Source organism: Chaetura pelagica, unplaced genomic scaffold (genome assembly GCF_000747805.2).
Source record: "Chaetura pelagica isolate M959 unplaced genomic scaffold, ChaPel_1.0 scaffold336, whole genome shotgun sequence".
NCBI lineage: Eukaryota > Metazoa > Chordata > Aves > Apodiformes > Apodidae > Chaetura > Chaetura pelagica.
This window is the reverse complement of record NW_009953652.1, coordinates 2,453,054-2,459,053: the sequence shown is the minus strand read 5'-3', so window position 1 is coordinate 2,459,053 and position 6,000 is coordinate 2,453,054. Positions and strand designations below refer to the sequence as shown.

The following is a 6,000-nucleotide window of genomic DNA, read 5'->3' as shown; positions in this document are numbered from 1 at the left end:
CCTACACGTACCTTTGCTTTCTTGCTCTGCAGTTGTTTTATGTTGGCAGTTGGCTTGTGATTAAGTTGATAGTCTGAGGCCATATTTTAATGGGCTGCTTTATAATTCTATACATGGGTACAAGCACATGCATGTGTGCATGCACACACAGACACAGTGGAATAATTCCCACAGCTTCTTTTCCATTACATAGACTAGCATTTTTTTGCCAAATGTTTTAACTACTCTGTTAAATAAAACATTTTAAAACAAAGCTAAAGCTTTTATGACTTGCAGTATATGCTGAATGTAAACTTGTTTGTAGTGCAATTCAAGCAAGCATTTAGAAGTAAAATTTTTAATTCTCCTTATCAGTGACCTGAAATGTTATTTTTGTAGTTGATTTTTTTTCCTTTGTATCACTTTTTTACTCCTCTAAAGTTCACCACTGTGTCTTTTATCTGACTTCCAAATAAATTGAATGGCTTCATGCTTAGAAATAAAAATAAAGCACAAACAGCAAAGAAAACAGAGCAGGGTTGGTAACTGCCTAGCAGATGGTGTGACAGAATGGGCTGTTTTATGCCTGTCCAGATACTGAACTGGGAATTGCCATTTGCATATTCCTCAGAGATACTTTGGGTCCAATTTTACTTTTTTTCTGTGATATTTTATTATATTGAAGCATCTATTCATACATAGAACTTTATTAATCCTCACTTTACTTATGTTGGGATTGTGGATTTCATTGTTATATGGACGATTTGTGAATTTTGCTCAAGTGTGAAAGTGAATGTGATGTAGCAAACATTATGTTGGAAATACACTGATTCTTGCACAGAAATGAAAGAATTGTAGGATGTGTTAACTAAACAATTCATGTAGGTGAGGGAAAGCTGCATTGTGTAACTAGCTGAATATAAAGAACTTAAACTCAGAAGCTGTAATTCTACTTTTCTGGTACTGAGTTTTTCTTGGTTTAATTCATGTAGCTTCTGTGTTTTGAACTTTTATGTGCTGATACTTGAATACATGAACGTATCTTATAATTTCACTTTTGAGTTAAAGGCAGTTGATAAAACTTTCTTGTCCCGAAAAACTGAAAATGTGCAGCATATTTCTTGGTTGGACTGTTTTATTTTACATCGTTTTACTGAAGCTATCGATAGTTTTATTCACTTCTTTTTTAATGATTCCTGAAATCACTACCAGCACACGAGTGGAAAAGCGCTTTCTGGCCGTTTGCCAGGCTGAGTCACTGGGCAGCAGATTTTAACCTGCAGAGAGCAATAGTGTTTCTTGTAACAGACTCCCTGTAAGTCCACTGGCTTTTTTGTTCTGTTATTGATGTACAACCTCTAGCACACAGAGACCATATACACAGTTTGTTTGTAAAGCTGGAATTTCTCAGCACCCTTGGATAAATGAGACAGTCTTCGTATGTCCAACTCGTTGCAGTCACAACTGCAACTTTTTCCATGCCATAATCCAGTAACTTTGAGGACATTATTCGTTAAGGTGCTTAGAACTTCACGTTTGTATTTATGTTTAAAACCTGCTTCTTCTCACCTCCCTCTGGGATTGCAGTCCTGAGATAGCTGCTGCCTTTCAGTTCCTTTCTTGCAGCAGGCTTGGAGAATTCTCTAGGCAGTTGATTTTGAAAGTTCATATAGGTCTGCCAGCTGCAAGTACCCTCAGTAGTAGCTGATTGGGATTTCCTACTCTATTATATGTAGTTATGCATTTTCATACTAGTCTCTAAATATTAGAGTTTTGAATTATCATCACAGGCTGATGGGAAAATCTGTTAATGTTTAAACCCAAAAATAATTGATAGGATTTTGCATAAGCCTTGTAAAATACAGGAAGAAAGGTTTGTAGGGCTGGTGTCTTCTACTAGATCAACAGATACTGCTGGAAAAAATTACCTGGGCTTTACTGAATACACTGTTTTCATCAGGTCTGACAAGGCAGTGATGCACACTGTTTCACAGGGAAGATGTTCCTCAAACTTGTTCACCCTTGCCAATTATTTTAAATCTTGTATAAAATTAGACTAGCAACATCTGAATGCTGCCTTGAGAATAATTTATAGAGTGGAAAATACTATCCAGCTAGAAAATACTGAGGAAGAGAGACTAGCATGTGAAGGCAAGTTTTTGATTAAAAGTATTTGGCAGCTTAAAATTCAATTATTTCAGTTGGCACAGTGCCATGTGTGCAGCTGACATGTACATCCCAGCATTCTTCCTTATTTTTGCTTGTAGCTTTTATCTTCTTTGGTGTTTGTTTCTATGTAGTTCACCTGAAGTTAGTTTTCCTTCACAATCTACATCTTTAGGCTGGGTGTGTTGAAGTGCTCTATCTTGAAATGTGTCAGTTCTGGAGTTGGTGCAGTGTCTATACAGCTGAATGTCATTGTCAGCTCTGAACATCTTGTATAATCCTGCATATATATGATGCTGTCAGATTGGACATGTCTTGGACTGGTGATGGTAATATTGATAGTACAATCTTTCCTTCTTACATCTGGAAGACTGCCAGCAGCGCAGAGCAGAGAGCGGCAGCGGCACCGGCAGCGGTGAGAGCTGTTCCTTTAAATTGCTGAGGATTTGAGAAGGGACCGGGCTTCCCGGAGATGGTGAAGCTGGGACAGAGCCGGGACAGAGCCAGGAGACCCGAGTCTGAGCGGGAATCCTGCGAGAAACAGGAAGGCTTACGTGGCGGGGGGCATGGCTGAGAACGGTGGCAAGATTTGGCAATTTGGCAGCCTCCCCCGAGCATGCGGCAGCGCGGAGAAGAGAGCAGCAGCAGCTGTCACAGGGCAGGCACGAGGGCAGGCAGGAAGCAGAGAGCAGTGGTTGCTTTCTCATAGCAAGACAGGCAAATTAGCTACACAGATCATGGTCACAACGCGCCCAAAAACCATAGTGAAAAAGAATGTAGGAACTCAGACGGAGCTTCCAAGCAGGCACACAGCAGAGCAGGTCTCTGGCTGCAGTGAATGCCTGAGCCTGGCACTGGTACCGGAGGGAGCCAGTGACACTGCATGTGTGCAGTGTGAACAAGTAAATGATCTCCTCAGGCAGGTGGTTAAACTGACAGAGGAGGTTGAAAGACTAAGAACCATTAGAGAATGTGAGAATGAAAGAGATTGGTGGAGTCATACCCTGAGGCAGGGACAGATGGAAGAGGTTGAGAAAGTGATGGATCCCCTCTCCTCCTGTCACCAGACAGAAAGAGAGGACTTAAGAGACATGAAGGAATGGAGGGAGGTCTGATCTCGAAGAGGCAAGCAAAAACCCTCCCAATCCCCTCCACCCTCCCAATTGCCCTTGAAGAACAGGTATGAGGCCTTGGAAATTCAGGGACAGGAAATTGAAGTTGGAGAGGTAGACTTATCTAGCGAAGTACCTAGGACTTGTCAGTCACCCCAATGCCTTAGGACTTCTTCAATCAAGAAGGAAAGGAAAGTAATTGTGGTGGGTGACTCCCTTCTAAGGGGAACAGAAGGGCCCATCTGTCGACCGGACCCATCCCACAAGGAGGTCTGTTGCCTCCCTGGGGCTCGGATTAGAGATGTTAAAAGGAAACTCCCTAATCTTGTAAATTCCTCCTATTACTATCTGCTGCTGATTTTTTCAGGTTGGCAGTGACGAAATTATTACAAAAAGTGTAAGGGCAATGAAGAGAGACTTCAGGGCCCTGGGACAGCTAGTTAGGGGGTCTGGAGCACAAGTAGTGTTTGCCTCCATACCTTCTGCAAGAATAGGTGGGGAGGTAAATAGGAAGAGTTTACAGGTCAACGAATGGCTAAGAGACTGGTGCCAAAGACAGGGTTTTGGTTTTTTGGTCATGGGCTGCTTTATGAGACACCTGGCCTGGTGGTGGCAGGTGGGATGCACCTGTCCCAGAGGGGGAAGAGGCTTTTGGGGCAGGACTTAGCCGGGCTCATTGAGAGAGCTTTAAACTAGATGTGAAGGGGGAAGGAGAGAAAACTGGGTCTGTTAGGGACAAGTCCAAGAGGAACATACCAGGGCCCAAAGGCAGGTGGTCTAAGGAGGATTTGGTCCCACTGGTGCGCTCTGCTTGCTTCCTGAAATGCTTGCACACCAATGCACGCAGCATGGAAAATAAGCAGGAAGAGTTAGAGGTCAGTGTGTGGGCTAAGGGTTATGATCTGGTAGCAATAACAAAGACATGGTGGGACAGCTCACATGACTGGAATGTGGCCATGGATGGCTATGTGCTAGAAAAAACAAGGGACAAAAAAACCAAACCATTTTACACTCCTACAAAATTACACATATTTATATTTCAAAGAATCATTGCATTCTAATTATTCACAGTACTGCTATGACTTTTCACTCTACTTTGAATTTCTTCCCCTTAATAGCAAGTCTCCTTGCTTTCTCTTTTAATGTAGCAATACTACAGAATCTAAAAGAAGAAAGGTAAAGAAAGAGAGAAAGAAGGATAGACTGAGAGTGAAAAGCCTGACAACTGTGTAACAAACAAGAACATAGTAGAAAAAAAATGTATTGTACTGAAGCTGAAAATTCTTTTTGAAAAATGTCAGAAGACCAGGTAGATTATTAAGCAATACAGTAAGATAATTATTTGTTTGCCTTGTTTGTACAATATTAACTACCTAATTTGTAAGGCATGGTGATAGAATTTAAATGCTAATAAAATCTTAACTGAGCTGATGTAATCACAACAAAACAGATTTTATATGAGTACATATCCTGTGTGGAAGGAACAAAATACCCAGCAGGACCAGAACCCTGGACTTCCACAGGGCAAACTTTGGTCTCCTCAATCATCTATTAAGGGAAATCCCATGGGACAGGGTGCTAGAAAATAAAGGAGCTCAAGATAGCTGGTCAACATTCAAGGACCACTTCTTGCAAGCACAGGATCAGAGTGTCCCAATGGTTAGGAAATCTAGTAAGGGTGCTAGGAGACCTGCATGGTTAAAGAAGGAACTACTGGGCAAACTTAAGTGGAAAAGGAAAATCTATAGATCATGGAAGGAGGGGCTGGTCACTTGGGAGGAATATAGGACTGTTGTCAGAGGATGTAGGGAGGCAATTAGGAAAGCTAAGGCCTCCTTGGAACTTAACCTTGCAAGTCAGGTTAAGGATAATAGAAAGGGCTTTTTCAAGTACATAGCTAGCAAAACTAGCAATAGAGGCAATATTGGCCCATTGAGGAATGAGGTGGGAGCCCTGGTGACAGAGGATATAAAGAAGGCAGAGGTGCTGAATGCCTTCTTTGCCTCTGTCTTCACTCCTGCAGGGTCTCCCTATGAGCCCCAGATTCATATAGCCCCAGAAGAAGTCAAGATAGAGGAAGAGTTTGACATGGTAGATGAGGATTGGGTTAGGGATCAGTTGAGTAATCTGGACATCCATAAATCAATGGGTCCAGATGGAATGCACCCAAGGGTGCTGAGGGAGCTGGCGGAGGTCATTGCTAGGCCACTCTCCATCATCTTCAGTAAATCATGGGCAACAGGTGAGGTGCCTGAGGACTGGAGGATAGCAAATGTCACTCCAGTCTACAAGAAGGGCAAGAAGGAGGACCCGGGTAACTATAGACCGGTCAGCCTCACCTCCATCCCTGGAAAGGTGATGGAACAACTTGTTCTTGTGACTATCTCCAGGCACATCAAGGACATGGGGGTCATCAAGAGCAGTCAGCATGGTTTTATCAAGGGTAAATCATGTTTGACTAACCTCATAGCCTTCTATGAGGAAATTACTAGGTGGATAGATGATGGTAGAGCGGTAGATGTGGTTTATCTTGATTTCAGTAAAGCATTTGACACCGTCTCCCACAGCATCCTTGTGGATAAGTTGATCAGGTATGGGTTTGGTGACCAGGAAGTGAGGTGGATTAGGAACTGGTTGAAAGGAAGGAGTCAGAGAGTTGTAGTCAATGGGGTAGAATCTGGTTGGAGGTGTGTTACTAGTGGAGTCCCACAAGGGTCGGTGCTGGGACCGGTGTTGTTCAACA

The 6,000-nt window shown here is 42.7% G+C and overlaps 1 protein-coding gene across 1 annotated transcript in view; it reads left to right on the top strand.

The window, feature by feature from the left end:
• The window catches only part of KIF16B (kinesin family member 16B), a 131,375-nt gene that overhangs the window by 22,193 nt on the left and 103,182 nt on the right, over nt 1–6,000 (top strand). The gene's annotated exons all lie outside the window — the stretch shown is intronic.